Source organism: Ranitomeya variabilis, chromosome 2, assembly GCF_051348905.1.
Source record: "Ranitomeya variabilis isolate aRanVar5 chromosome 2, aRanVar5.hap1, whole genome shotgun sequence".
NCBI classification, from domain to species: domain Eukaryota; kingdom Metazoa; phylum Chordata; class Amphibia; order Anura; family Dendrobatidae; genus Ranitomeya; species Ranitomeya variabilis.
The window spans coordinates 527,529,849-527,546,010 of record NC_135233.1 but is presented as its reverse complement, the minus strand read 5'-3'; the positions used below and the strand labels follow the sequence as shown (position 1 = coordinate 527,546,010).

The window sequence follows — 16,162 nt, the reverse complement described above, 5'->3', positions numbered from 1 at the left end:
TTCCTGCCGCAAGTGATAAATATGTATTTTATAAAATGTTCAATCATTTTTATTGTTACTGTCTCAGCTAGATGAGATTTACCGAACTAATTGCCTCAGGTTGCACTTTATTTTGTTATATATGGGAAAAAAATTAAAATAATGTTCTCTGAACTAAATTCCTCCAAAACAGTGCTACCCTTGTCCATGGGTTACAGTGGGAAAATAAGTATTTGATACGATTTTGCAAGTTTTCCCCCGCAAATAATAGAGAGGTCTTTAATTTTTCTAGCGTAGGTACACTTCAACTATGAGACACAGAATCTAAAAATAAAATCCAGAAAATCACATTGTATGATTTTTATGTAATTAATTTGCATTTTATTGCATGAAATAAGTATTTGATACAATAGAAAAACAGAACTTAATATTTGGTACAGAAACCTTTGTTTGCAATTACAGAGTTCAGACGTTTCTTGTAGTTCTTGACCAAGTATGACCACAGTACAGTAGGGATTTGACCCATTCCTCCATACAGATCTTCTCCAGATCTTTCAGATTTTGAGGCTGTCGCTGGGCAACATTGAGTTGCAGCTCCCTCCAAAGATTTTCTTTTTGGCTCTGATCTGGAGACTGGCTAGGCCACTCCAGGACTTTGAAATGCTTCTTGCGGAGCCACTTCTTAGTTGTCCTGGCTATGTTTCAGGTCATTGTCATGTTGGAAGACCCAGCCATGACCCATCTTCAATGCTCTTACTGGGGGAAGGAGGTTGTTGGACAAAATCTAACGTTACATGACCCCATCCATCCTCTTTTCAATATGGTGGAGTCATCTTGTCCCCTTTGCAGGAAATCACCCTCAAAGTATGATGTTTCTCCCCACCATGCCTCACGGTTGGGACGGTGTTCTTTGGGTTGTACTCATCCTTCCTCCAAACACGAGTGGAGTTGATACCAAAAAGTTCTATTATGGTCTCATCTAACCACATGAACTTCTCCCATGCCTCCTCTGAATCATTCAAATGGTCATTGGTGAACTTCAAATGGGCCTGGACATGTGCTGGTGTGAATAGGGGGACCTTGCGTGCCCTGCAGGATTCTAATTTATGACAACATAGTGTGTTACTAACAGTAATGTTTGGGACTCTGGTCCCAGCTCTTCAAGTCATTGACTCATGTAATTCTGGGTTGATTCCTGACCTTTCTCAGAATTATCTTTACCCTAGGAAGTTTGCCCCAGACTGAGGAATATTGACAGTCATCTTGTGTTTCTTCCATTTTCTAATAATTGCCAACAGTTGTTGCCTTCTCACCAAACTGCTTGCCTATTGTCCTAAAGCCCATTCCAGCCTTGTCCAGGTCTACAATTTTGTTCCTGGTGTCCTTAGACAGCTCTTTGGTCTAGGCCATGGTGGAGAGACTGGAATGTGATTGAGTGTGTGGGCAGGTGGATTTTATACAGGTAACGAGTTCAAACAGGTGCAATTAATACAGGTAATAAGTAATAATAATAAGTAATGAGTAGGAAAAAAATCAGGTCTGTGAGACGGAATTCTTGCAGGTTGGTAGGTGATCAAATACTTACAGTATTTCATGCAATAAAATGCAATCTAATTATTTTAAATTCATACAATGTGATTTTCTATTATTTATTATTAGATTTTGTCTCTTACATTTGAAGTGTACCTATGATCAAAATTACAGACCTCTCCATTGTTTGTAGGCGGGAAAATTTTGCAAAATTGGGAGCGTATCAAATACTTATTTTCTCCATTGTATGTGTGGTCTCCCAGCTCAACTTTATTCAATTTGGCTGAGCTACAATATTAAGCGCAATTTTATTATAAGAGTAGTTCTGTTTGTGGAAGAAAAAATATGATTTTCTATCATCTCATACAATTTTAAGAATAATTGAGGCCTCATTGCGTGTGAGAGCTGACGTGCACAAACATGGTAGAGAAAGTGAGCCTCAAAGTGAAATGAAAGGGATGTTGAATGGTGAAACCCATGTGTTATGCAAATGTCTGATGAATGAAAACATTCTTCTTTATATCTTGAGGGTAAATACTAAAGCAGTTTAAACCATGAACTGCTTTTCCAAGCCTCACGGAGCATTTTCACTGCTTTCTTTCTTGCGTGTACATAGGCAGAGACCTGTCTTCACTTGCAGCAGTACTGGGGAGAGCCTTCCAGGAGCACAGCTGGACTAGCTTTGTCTCCGGCTACGTTTAACAACCAGATCTTCAAAGTATACTTTCTTGTAATTGTGCAGCCAGACTGTGATTCATACTGACCAAAGTTTGGGCAGCATAAATCGCCTACAAGTTCCCTTTAACTGTATGTAGTAGGTGCTTGAAGGGGTATTACCATCTTAAAGATCCTATCCCAATAAGTATTAGGTGTAGTAATAATAATAATAATAATAATGATAGCAAATGCCTCCAATAGAAATGTAGCATAGTTCTTCTGATTCATTGTATCATTTACCCCATGTGCAGTACCTTGCAGTAGCTTAGGTATCCATGGTGACAACCACTCACAAAGTGACAGTTAGTTTGCTGTTAGTGATACTAACCATGGACATCTAAGCTACTGCAATGACCTGCACATGGGGTAAATGACAATGAATCAGAAGAACTATTCTACATTTCTAATTCAAGGTGTTTGAAATATTATTATTATTACATCTACTTCATATTGGGATAGGATCTTGGCGATGGGAATATTCAAGTGGTGGCTAGAAGGAAAAACAAATGTTATGGTTATGCAGAGGATTTGGACACTGTTTCCGAAAAAAAGGAGCTTCAACTGCTATGATTTAAGAAATTAATCAGCCCAGAAAGTTCTACCTACTCAGATAAATAAAAACAAATTGCTAGTTTAGGTAAATATTCCCCTACTTAAAGTAATAGACAATAATTCATAAAGACATGTAAAACAAAAGTTTGATATACAGGTGCCTCTCACAAAATTAGAATATCATCAAAAAGTTAATTTATTTCTGTTTTCTGTTCTTCAATTCAAAACGTGAAACTCAAATATTAGATAGTCATTAAAAACAGTGATCTATTTCAAGTGTTTATTTCTGTTAATGTTGATGATTACGGCTTACAGCCAATGAAAATCCAAAAGTAATTATCTCACTAAATTAGAATACTTTATGACACCAACTTGAAAAATGATGTTAAAAAACAAAATGTTGGCCTACTGCAATGTATGCTCAGTAAATGCACTCAATACTTGGTCGGGGCTCCTTTTGCATCAATTACTCCATCAATATGGCGTGGCATGGAGGCAATCAACCTATGGCAGTGCTGAGGTGTTATGGAAGCCCAGGTTGCTTTGATAGCAGCCTTCAGCTCGTCTGCATTGTTGGGTCTGGTGTCTTTGGTCTTGATAAAACACAGTGGACCTACACCAGCAGATGACATTACTCCCCAAACCATCAATGATTGTGGAAATGTCTCACTAGACCTCAAGCAGCTTGGATTGTGTGCCTCTCCACTCTTCTGCCAGACTATGGGACCTTGATTTCCAAATGAAATGCAAAATTTACTTTAATCTGAAATCAACACCTTGAACCACTAAGCAACAGTCCAGTTCTTTTTCTCCTTGGCCCAGGTTAGACGCTTCTGGCATTGTCTATTAGTCATGAGTAGTGATTGGCGAACTCCCCGATGTTCGGGATCAGTGGGTTCGCCCAAGTTTTTTGTAAAGTTCGAGTTCGGGGCCGGAGATGACATGAACTTGCGTCCGAACTCCGAACTCTGACTTTACATATATGGGATGGGAAGGGGGAGCTGTAAAAAAAAGCAGAAAATTAATAATGAACATTAGAATTGTACTTACCTGTCCAGCGATGTGTCCTCCAGTCTCGCTGTCTCCCGGCCGCATCTGCTTCCGGGGCTGCTCATTACCTGCCAGCAGTATTCACTGCACTCGGCAGTCTTCGGCTTTTTCCAGCAGTGTTCGTGCGGTGACGTCACCGCACAACACTGCCGGAAAAAGCCAAAGACTGCGGAGTGCAGTGAATACCAGCAGAAGGTAATGAGCGGCCCCGGAAGCAGATGCGGCCGGGAGACAGCGGGACTGGAGGACATGTCGCTGGACAGGTAAGTATAATTCTAAAGTTTATTATTGATTTTCTGCTTTTTTTTACAGCCCAAACTGGACCCGAACTGTAACACGGGTTTCCCATGGAAACCCGTGTACGGGACCGCGTGACCGAACACTATGTTCGGGTTTGCCCATCCCTAGTCATGAGTGGCTTGACACAAGGAATGTGACACTTGTAGCCCATGTCCTGGATATGTCCGAGTGTGGTGGCTCTTGAAGCAATGACTCCAGCATGAATCTCCCCCCAATTTTTGAATGGCCTTTTCTTTACAATCCTTTCAAGACTGTGGTTATCCTGGTTGCTTGTGCACCTTTTTCTACCATACTTTTTCCTTCCACACAACTTAGCATTAATGTGCTTGGATATAGCACTCTGTGAACAGCTAGCTTCTTTAGCAATCACCTTTTGTGGTTTACTCTCCTTGTGGAGTGTGTCAATGACTGCCTTCTGGACATCTGTCAAGTCAGCAGTGTTTCCCATGATTGTGGAACCTACTGAAACAGACAAAGGGACCTTTTTAAACATTTAGGAAGCTTTTGCAGGTTTTTTTTAATTATTCTAATTTACTGAGATAATGACTTTTGGGCTTTCCTTGGCTGTAAGCCATGATCATCAACATTAACAGAAATAAACACATAAAATAGATCACTCTGTTTGTAATTTGTTATGATCCCAATGGCAAAGGATCTCAGAGATTACAGCAAAGTCTGCAAACATAAATACCAGCTCATAGGGACGTGGTAACTAGGCTGACCATATACCTGATCCTAGCACAAACACTAACAGTAGCCGGGGAACGTGCCTACGTTGATCCTAGACGTCTCGCGCCAGCCGGAGAACTAGCTAACTCTATAAGGGAAAATAAGACCTCTCTTGCCTCCAGAGAAAAGACCCCAAAGTAATACAAGCCCCCAACAAATAATAACGGTGAGGTAAGAAGAAAAGACAAACGTAAGAATGAACTAGATTTTAGCAAAGAGAGGCCCACTGACTAATAGCAGAATATAGTAAGATGACTTATATGGTCAGCAAAAACCCTGCAAAATATCCACGCTGAATATCCAAGAACCCCCAAACCGACTAACGGTGTGGGGGGAGAATATCAGCCCCCTAGAGCTTCCAGCGATATCAGGAATCACATTTTGTACAAGCTGGACAAAAATATAAACAATGCAAATGATCAAAAATAAGAAAGCAGGACTTAGCTTATCTTGCAAAGAACCAGGACCTGAAGAAAGGAGCAAACAGAAATGAACTGATTACAACGATGCCAGGCACTGGACTGAGAATCCAGGAAGTTTAAATAGCAACACCCCAGGCCTAACGAAGCAGGTGAGTACCAACCTGGTAAAAGACAATCCAAGTGCCAAATCACTAGTGACCACAAGAGGGAGCCAAGAAGTATAGTTCACAACAGTACCTCCCCTTTAAGGAGGGGTCACCGAACCCTCACCAAGACCACCAGGGCGACCAGGATGAGCAGCGTGGAAGGCACGAACCAAATCGGCCGCATGAACATCAGAGGCGGCCACCCAGGAATTATCCTCCTGACCATAGCCCTTCCATTTGACCAAATACTGAAGCCTCCGTCTAGAGAGACAAGAATCCAAGATCTTCTCTACCACGTACTCCAACTCGCCCTCAACCAACACCGGAGCAGGAGGCTCAACAGCAGGAACCACAGGCACAATGTACCGCCGCAACAAAGACCTATGGAACATGTTGTGAATGGCAAATGACACCGGAAGATCCAAACGAAAAGAAACCGGGTTAAGAACTTCCAAAATTTTATAAGGACCAATAAAGCGAGGCTTAAACTTAGGAGAGGAAACCTTCAGAGGGACATACCGAGAAGACAACCAAACCAAATCCCCAACACGAAGTCGGGGGCCCACACCGTGGCGGCGGTTGGCAAAACGATGAGCCTTCTCCTGTGACAACCTCAAGTTGTCCACCACAAGATTCCAAATCCGCTGCAACCTATCCACCACGGAATCCACCCCAGGACAGTCAGAAGACTCAACATGACCCGAGGAGAAACGAGGATGAAAACCAGAGTTGCAGAAGAATGGCGAAACCAAAGTAGCGGAACTAGCCCGATTATTAAGGGCAAACTCCGCCAATGGCAAGAAGGTCACCCAATCATCCTGGTCCGCAGAAACAAAACATCTCAAATAAGCCTCCAGTGTCTGATTAGTTCGCTCCGTTTGACCATTAGTTTGAGGATGGAAGGCAGATGAAAACGACAAATCAATACCCATTTTAGCACAAAAAGATCGCCAGAATCTGGACACAAACTGGGATCCTCTGTCGGACACAATATTCTCCGGAATGCCATGTAAACGAACCACATTCTGAAAAAACAAAGGAACCAGATCAGAAGAGGAAGGCAACTTAGGCAAGGGTACCAAATGGACCATCTTGGAAAAACGATCACACACCACCCAGATGACAGACATTCCTTGAGACACCGGAAGATCAGAAATGAAATCCATGGAAATGTGTGTCCAAGGCCTCTTCGGGACGGGCAAGGGCAGAAGCAACCCGCTAGCATGAGAACAACAAGGCTTAGCCCGAGCACAAGTCCCACAGGACTGCACAAATGACCGCACATCCCGTGACAAGGAAGGCCACCAAAAGGACCTAGCCACCAAATCTCGGGTACCAAAAATTCCCGGATGCCCTGCCAACACCGAGGAATGAACCTCGGAAATGACTTTGCTGGTCCATTTATCAGGAACAAACAGTCTGTCGGGTGGACAAGAGTCAGGTCTACCAGCCTGAAATCTCTGCAACACACGTCGCAAATCAGGAGATATGGCCGACACGATTACTCCCTCTTTAAGAATACCAGCTGGCTCCAAGACTCCAGGAGAGTCAGGCACAAAGCTCCTAGAAAGAGCATCAGCCTTAACATTCTTCGAACCAGGCAGGTACGAGACCACAAAGTCAAAACGAGAGAAAAACAATGACCAATGAGCCTGTCTAGGATTCAGGCGCTTAGCAGACTCGAGATACATCAGATTTTTGTGATCAGTCAAGACCACCACACGATGCTTAGCACCCTCGAGCCAATGACGCCACTCCTCAAATGCCCACTTCATGGCCAACAACTCCTGATTACCAACATCATAGTTCCGCTCAGCAGGCGAAAACTTCCTAGAGAAAAAAGCACATGGTCTCATCACAGAGCAACCAGAGCCTCTCTGCGACAAAACAGCCCCAGCACCGATCTCAGAAGCATCCACTTCAACCTGAAAGGGAAGTGAGACATCAGGCTGGCACAAAACAGGCGCCGAAGTAAACCGACGCTTCAGCTCCTGGAAGGCCTCCACGGCTGCAGGGGCCCAACTAGTCACATCAGAACCCTTCTTGGTCATATCCGTCAAAGGTTTAACAACGCTAGAAAAGTTAGCGATAAAGCGACGGTAGAAATTAGCAAACCCCAAGAACTTCTGAAGACTCTTAACAGACGTGGGCTGAGTCCAATCATGAATAGCTTGGACCTTGACTGGGTCCATCTCCACAGCAGAAGGGGAGAAAATAAAACCCAAAAAGGAAACCTTCTGCACTCCAAAGAAACACTTTGAGCCCTTCACAAACAAAGCATTATCACGCAAAACCTGAAACACCATCCTGACCTGCTTTACATGAGAATCCCAATCATCCGAGAAAACCAGAATATCATCCAGATAAACAATCATAAATTTATCCAGATACTTCCGGAAGATATCATGCATAAAGGACTGAAACACTGAAGGAGCATTAGAGAGCCCAAAGGGCATCACCAAGTATTCAAAATGACCTTCGGGCGTATTGAATGCAGTTTTCCATTCATCTCCCTGCCTAATGCGCACAAGGTTGTACGCACCATGAAGATCTATCTTGGTGAACCACTTGGCACCCTTAATCCGAGCAAACAAGTCTGACAATAGTGGCAAAGGATACTGAAACTTAACAGTGATTTTATTCAGAAGCCGATAGTCTATACAAGGTCTCAAAGACCCGTCCTTCTTGGCCACAAAAAAGAATCCCGCACCAAGAGGGGAAGAGGATGGAGGAATATGCCCCTTCTCCAAAGACTCCTTGACATAAGAACGCATTGCGGCATGCTCGGGTACAGACAAATTAAATAATCGTCCCTTAGGAAATTTACTGCCAGGAATCAAATCTATTGCGCAGTCACAGTCCCTATGAGGAGGAAGAGCACTGGACCTGGACTCACTGAATACATCCTGATAGTCACACAAATACTCAGGAACCTCTGAAGGAGTAGAAGTAGCAATAGACACCGGCGGAGAATCGCAATGAATTCCCTGACAACCCCAACTCGACACCGACATAGCCTTCCAATCCAAAACAGGATTATGGGTCTGTAACCATGGCAGACCCAACATGACCAAATCATTCATTTTATGCAGAACAAGAAAACGAATCACCTCCCGATGTTCAGGAGTCATGCACATGGTCACTTGTGTCCAATACTGCGGTTTGTTTTCCGCCAGTGGCGTGGCATCAATTCCTCTGAGAGGAATAGGAACTTTTAAAGGCTCCAGGACAAAACCACAGCGCTTGGCAAACGACAAGTCCATAAGGCTCAGGGCAGCACCTGAATCCACAAACGCCATAACAGGGTAGGAAGACAATGAACAAATTAAAGTCACAGACAAAATAAATTTAGGCTGCAAATTACCAATGGAGACAGGACTGACAACCTTGGTTAGGCGTCTAGAGCATGCTGATATAACATGTGTAGAATCACCACAGTAAAAACACAGCCCATTCCGTCGTCTATGATTTTGTCGTTCGGTTCTAGTCAGGATTCTATCACATTGCATTGCTGGATCGGGGTTTCTATCACATTGCATTGAAACAGGTGTCTGTTCAGACAACACCGCCAGAGGATTAGCGGATTTGCGCTCCCGCAAATGCCGATCAATCTGAATAGCCAGCGCCATAGAATCATTCAGACTTGTAGGAATTGTGAAACCCACCATCACATTCTTAATGGCTTCAGAAAGACCATTTCTGAAATTTGCGGCCAGAGCACATTCATTCCATTGAGTAAGCACGGACCATTTCCGAAATTTTTGGCAATACACTTCGGCTTCATCCTGGCCCTGAGAGATAGCCAGTAGAGCTCTTTCTGCCTGAATTTCAAGATTAGGCTCCTCATAAAGCAATCCGAGCGCCAGAAAAAACGCATCAACATCCGCCAATGCCGGATCTCCTGGCGCTAACGAGAAAGCCCAATCCTGAGGGTCGCCACGCAAAAAGGAGATAACAATTTTAAGTTGCTGAGCTGAATCTACAGACGAACGAGGTTTCAAAGATAGAAACAATTTACAATTATTCCTAAAATTCCTAAATTTAAATCGATCTCCAGAGAACAGCTCAGGAATAGGTATCTTAGGCTCAGACATACGACTGCTAACAACAAAATCCTGAATGCTCTGCACTCGTGCAGCAAGCTGATCCACACTAGTAATCAAGGTCTGAACATTCATGTCTGCAGCAAAGCTTACAGCCACTCTGAGAAAAAGGGGAAGGAAGAAAGAGGAGAAAAAACAAAACAAAACTCAGAACTCCTTTTCTTTTAATCCCACTTCTGCAATGCATTAACTATTCATTGGCCTGGCATACTGTTATGATCCCAATGGCAAAGGATCTCAGAGATTACAGCAAAGTCTGCAAACATAAATACCAGCTCATAGGGACGTGGTAACTAGGCTGACCATATACCTGATCCTAGCACAAACACTAACAGTAGCCGGGGAACGTGCCTACGTTGATCCTAGACGTCTCGCGCCAGCCGGAGAACTAACTAACCCTATAAGGGAAAATAAGACCTCTCTTGCCTCCAGAGAAAAGACCCCAAAGTAATACAAGCCCCCAACAAATAATAACGGTGAGGTAAGAAGAAAAGACAAACGTAAGAATGAACTAGATTTTAGCAAAGAGAGGCCCACTGACTAATAGCAGAATATAGTAAGATGACTTATATGGTCAGCAAAAACCCTGCAAAATATCCACGCTGAATATCCAAGAACCCCCAAACCGACTAACGGTGTGGGGGGAGAATATCAGCCCCCTAGAGCTTCCAGCGATATCAGGAATCACATTTTGTACAAGCTGGACAAAAATATAAACAATGCAAATGATCAAAAATAAGAAAGCAGGACTTAGCTTATCTTGCAAAGAACCAGGACCTGAAGACAGGAGCAAACAGAAATGAACTGATTACAACGATGCCAGGCACTGGACTGAGAATCCAGGAAGTTTAAATAGCAACACCCCAGGCCTAACGAAGCAGGTGAGTACCAACCTGGTAAAAGACAATCCAAGTGCCAAATCACTAGTGACCACAAGAGGGAGCCAAGAAGTATAGTTCACAACAGTAATTACTCTAGATAATATGAGTTTCACATTTTGCATTGAAGAACTGAAATAAATTAACTTTTTGATGACATTTTAATTTTATGAGAAGCACTTATATCTCTAACTGCAAAGCCATTGAAACTTTTGTTATGTGACCCTTTAGCACTTTTTTTTACATAGTCTATGTTAGAGAAGGGCCACCATTACATTGCACAGATTTATCATATTTAGTAAAAAGTAACATAAATAAGTAAATAATATAAAAATTGCAATATTGCAATATATAATAATAATAATATTTGAGGAAGCGAGATTATTTGCACGTGAAACGCGCGTTGGGGTTTGCGGCCGAGGCTCTGACGGGACTGGACACATATATGGGTAATTATTGCCTTTATTCATTTGCATTAATGTAGGAATGACAGGCACGCTAAGCTATGGACATTGTAATGGTGCAGTGATCTGAATGGAGTGATTTGTTGCTATATAGTATTGGTTACACACACTGTTACTAGGCTAACAATAGCAGGCTTATTATAGGTGCCTGAATTCCTGTTTCCCAGTCTTTCCTCGGTCATATATTACACCTATGGATTCATTCACTTGTTTGTACACATGTGACCCACGTAATTAATATCTATTGTATAGCTATGTATTTTTAATACATTTTTTTATATTTTTTGGTACTTTTTGACTCTATGTCCTCCTTATTATAAATTGATTGATGAGTCACGTCACCATTCACATGGGCATTTATTTTACTGGTATCTTCTAAATCCTTACAAAAGTGTTGCAATCTATGAGGAAACAGGGATGACACAAAACGCATAAGTTCATGCTACAGATTTCCATTGCATGATGAAAATGCATAATATACTTATGAATTAATCCATGACCCAGGTATTTTGATGTTGAAATTTATGTTTTCATTTGATTTTCTGTCAGTAAGGAACTGATAAGTGATAGCCTGTCAGCAGGCTGCCCACATAATGTTAGGGCTAGCGGAACGCACCAAATAATTAGAAAGATAGAGTAAGGTACGTTCGCAGCCTGGGGTCCACCGTGCAGAGATGGAACCTGCTGCTGAGTAATGATGGACTATATGGCGAAATAATGTGGATACACACACTGGGTTAACTTCACCCAGTATGAAGAAAGCGAACCCTGTTGCGTCACAGGGCCGCGGTACCACACAAAGAGCGCAAGCAAGGAGTCACAGAACTCTACCCCTAGACTCAGGATTAGAGTACAACTAGACCTCTTGCGCTCGACTCCGCAACTGGGGTGTCAGTGTAACCAAAATAATAATTTAGATGCACGAGAGTGCGTGCGGTGCCGCTTTGGCGGACGCCACTAACCACCCAGTCTTGGGTAAGGAAAGCGCTATGAAAGCGTACGGCGCCGCACTGGTGGTCACAGCAATCTGACGCTGTATTGTGTGTCACGGTGCTGATGGCTAAGTCGGGCACTAGATAGCAATCATCCACCTTACGCAAGCAGTCATACACAAGGGAGGGGATAATTAATGAACAACTTTCACACATCAACACACACACGTTTACAAGTGTACACTAGCTCATGGCCGTGCGGCCATGCAAACCTTTTATAGCTGCAGCAAGTACAGGACCTTCCCAGAAGGACCAATGTGAGGCTGCCACAGCAGTTGAGCACCTTCAGGACCTTCCTAGAGGACCAATGGGATTTGCTGCAGTATCTAAGCATGTGTCCCTTGATCTCCAATGAGAGATCTTGCCCTGGGCATGCTCAGAAGGAGAAAAGCAGGACTTAGTCCCAAAAACGTCTGGTCGCCACTGCCCAGTACTGGCTACAATGGCAGAATCTGGAAAGGCTGCAGTAACCCTTTGCACAGAGTCAGACTGAGCAAGACATAGGGACCGACATCTCCGCTGAGCAGACTCCACTGCGGCTGGAGAAGAATGGGAGACCGCATCGGAGATAGTTCAAGATTCCCCCTGTGCAGAGGCGGGAACCCGACACCAACACATAATGCATCACACAGAGAAATAATTTGACCCTTTACTGTCATATGCAGTACAGTGATATCATATGCCAGCTCACTGACTTTGAAGAGGGTTCAGCAACAGAGCTTGCATCTTTCCCATCAGTTGATGGCTGTGATATTCAGCCATCATCTGCCTCTAACAGCAGCAAGTGGAGCAGAGCTCCACTCGCCACTGTTAACCTGTTTAATGCCGCTATCAATCTCTGACAGTGGCACCTACACCGCATTGACAGGGGGCGCATCATTCCATGCACTCATTTGCACCCCTGTCAAGTGATAGCAGGGCACTGATGGGTTGCCTTAATGGCTGGGGGTCTGCTGAAGACCCCTGAGCATGTCGTGATACTCTTGTGAACACCAGCTTTTGGTTTGTGCTCATAGGAGACTGTGATTTTTGCTATATACAGGAAATCTATGCTAATGCAGTATATAGCACAAATGATCAGATGATCGTAGGTTCAAGTCCTTAGTTAACCAGATTCGTAAACGGTGTAACGAGAACAAAAATCTAAACTCCAGAATTACATTTTTTCGGCTGACGCAGCAATACAGAAGACTGCAATAAGAGGCAATCAAAACATTGTATGTACCCCCAAATTGGCATAAATAAAAATGTCAGCTCAAGCCGCAAAAAACAAGCCCTCACACAGTTATATCGACCAAAAATTCAAAACATGATGGGTCTCAGAAAATGGCAACGCAAGCAATTTTTTTTTTTTTTTACATATTTGGGAAAAAAAATTTGCCTCTTAAAAAAACAAAAAAACTATGAACATTCACTCATCTAAATAATCATATTGACCTGGAGAATAATATTGCCATGTCAATTTTACCATACAGTGAATATGGTAAAGGAAAAACCAAGTAAACAATTTTGAAATTGCACTTTTTTTCTTTGCAATATTGACTGAATTTAATTATTTCCCCACTTTCCAGTACATTACATGAAAATTTAACAGTTTCATTCAAAACGGCAACTCGGCCCCCAGAAAACAAGCCCTCATATGGCCATGGGGATGGAAAAATAAAAAAGTTATGGCTATTGGAAAAAGTGGAGGAATAAACAAAAAATAGAAAATAGCCATGTCAGGAAGCGGTTTAGTACCTGACGTTTCTAATGGCTTTTATAGCTTATGTGTATCAGAATAGTAACTTAATCATAAACATTTTTATTTGATGGCATTATATAACTGGAATGAGCCCAGTTCTTTGTACTCATTCCAAATATACCATTATTTCAAGTTTCAACTACAGCTCTGGCTATATAGTGGAGCTCTACATTTGGAGCTACTGGAGCCATATTATATGGTTATTTGTAGAATATTGCCTTTAGTCAGAGATTAAATGATTTACCTTAACCACTGCAGAATCACATTTTCATGTATTTAGTCTGTGTTCATGCAGGAGTGAGGCTAAAGCTGGTCACATATATTAGATTAATGTTGATAAAATCTGCTGAAAATGGGCTTGTGCATATGGGGCCACATAAAACAAAAAAATCCAATATGTCTTTATTTCTAAGCTGCCATTACCAAAATTGTATTATCCAAATTGCCTCTTCAGAGAAGCTGAGGGCCAGAACTCTAGCTCCACCTACTGGAAGTATCAATCCTAAAAGTCAATATCGACCCTTTATCAAGCCTAGCCATATGACTTAGAATAAAAGCCAAACCAGATCCTCAATTCGCAGACACGTGTTTCAGGGTGTTGCTCATCCTCAGTGCAAGGCATGAGATAAGTTTTGGCTGTATGAGAGGCCTCTGACTGGGATCCAAGAAGTAATGTTTCTCCTTGCAATGTTCCTCTAGGAAATTAAGAAAAAACAAGAGAACACCAAGTGCAATAGGGTCTTATCTGATGGACATTTGCATAGGAGAGAGGAAAATGGCTTCCCTTTTGGGGTTATTAAACCACAACCAAGAAACTAAGGTTTGACAGTTGCTGCCATACCCTTAGGTCAGGAGATTCCACCGTATATGGCAAGTAGTGGGAGGATAGGAGTAGTAGTCTGCTCTGCTGATATAATTTAAGAATCGAGAAGACATTTCCCAGGATTGACCATTCTGTTTAACTCAACGCATTTAAAAGTTGGACCAAATTCTTCATCAGGAAAACCACAATATTGTCCTATCCTCCCACTACTTGACTCTGGGAAATTAAATATGCAAATTGTACTACAATTATAGCACCACCCAGAAACACATTTCTGGAAATTGAGATTCTGGTTTGGCTTTTGTTCTAAGTCATGTGACAAGACAACTTGTTAAAGGGTCGATTTTGAATTTTAGGATTGCTGCTTCCCGTTAGTGGCATTAGAGTTCACGTCCCCTTCCTCTCTGAAGCGGTAATTTGCAAATTTAATTTCCCAGAGGAGCATTGCTTGGCCTATAAGTCTTCTTACAGTAACATGTCAGGCCTGGATGTTACCCCTTAGACTCCAAAATGTCTCGTAACAGCTCATCAGGCCATATTACAGATCATTAATGCGACTTTACACATCATGTTAGAAAGCATAAGATAGAAAACGTAAGTGCAGCGCCCCAGAGTCCTGGTCGTTGCAGTACTGATGCTCCGCCGCTAAGGGGGGTGTTGGTATGTCTGATTGCACTAAAGGAGTTCACCTGACCAGGTATCACACACACTACACTTCACACTCCGGCCACCAAGGGGAGTGGTCCTATCTAGTTGGCCACTCCTCACACTTTGGTAAAACTGGGGGTTGGACAAGAAGACAGAGAGAAGCAACTGGGAGAAGCTAGAGAGAGGACCTGTCAGGGATGGGATCCTGGCAGACTCCTAAGTAAGGACAAGAAGTAAGAAACGGGAATACAGCAAAGAGGCGAGAGAACCAGAAGGAGTCGTGCTGTAAGATCGAGGCAACATCCTTCTGAGGCGCAAACAATCGGTGGCCGGAACGCCGAGCAAGTAAGAGACTCTAAGCATTACTTCAAACCACGGCTGGACAGCCAATTATAGGTTGGCTGTCTCACTTAAACACCTAAGCAGACAACGGAGGCAGCTGTGGGAGAGGGGCGACTCTAGGGTCCCGGAAGAACTCCAGGCCTACCCCGTTATACGGGTGCGTCCTAACCATATCACCTGGGGGACGGAGAGAACGAATATCAGAGACAGACACAGCAGTTGTGAGGACTATCCCGGGGTGCTCAGCAGGGAAGGACTACAACACACAGGCGCTAGAAGGTAGACTGATTCCCACCTGTTAAGGGAACTCCGGATGTGCCATCGGACCGGCCGGTCTCAGACAGCCCGGTTAACAGTGCTCTGGATTAAGTACCTCGAGACCTTCAGTAAAGAGGTAAAGAGACTGCACCCCTGTGTCCTCGTTAGTCACCGCGGCTTGCACCACATCACAACATCATCTCATTCTCAACTTTCACTGGACGCCCCTCAGCAGGGTCAAGGACCGGGCCTAGCCACCATGACAACCCCAGGACTGAGACACAGAGGCCCGGTACTGGGTGCCCCTCGGCCCTGCGGCAGTGGGGGCGCTCCAACTTGGCGTCACGAACAGGATCTACTTAAGCCTGAAGAATCAGGTCATGTGTGCCTTGGAACTGTGATTTATTGTGCTTGGACTGTGACTTAATGCAAAGACTGTGCATTACTATTGCCGCCAGAGTTCCTGCCACAATTCGCCATCGCCG

At 43.3% G+C, this 16,162-nt stretch overlaps 1 protein-coding gene across 3 annotated transcripts in view; it reads left to right on the top strand.

The window, feature by feature from the left end:
• WT1 (WT1 transcription factor) overlaps positions 1 to 16,162 on the top strand; it is a 137,270-nt gene that overhangs the window by 74,628 nt on the left and 46,480 nt on the right. The gene's annotated exons all lie outside the window — the stretch shown is intronic.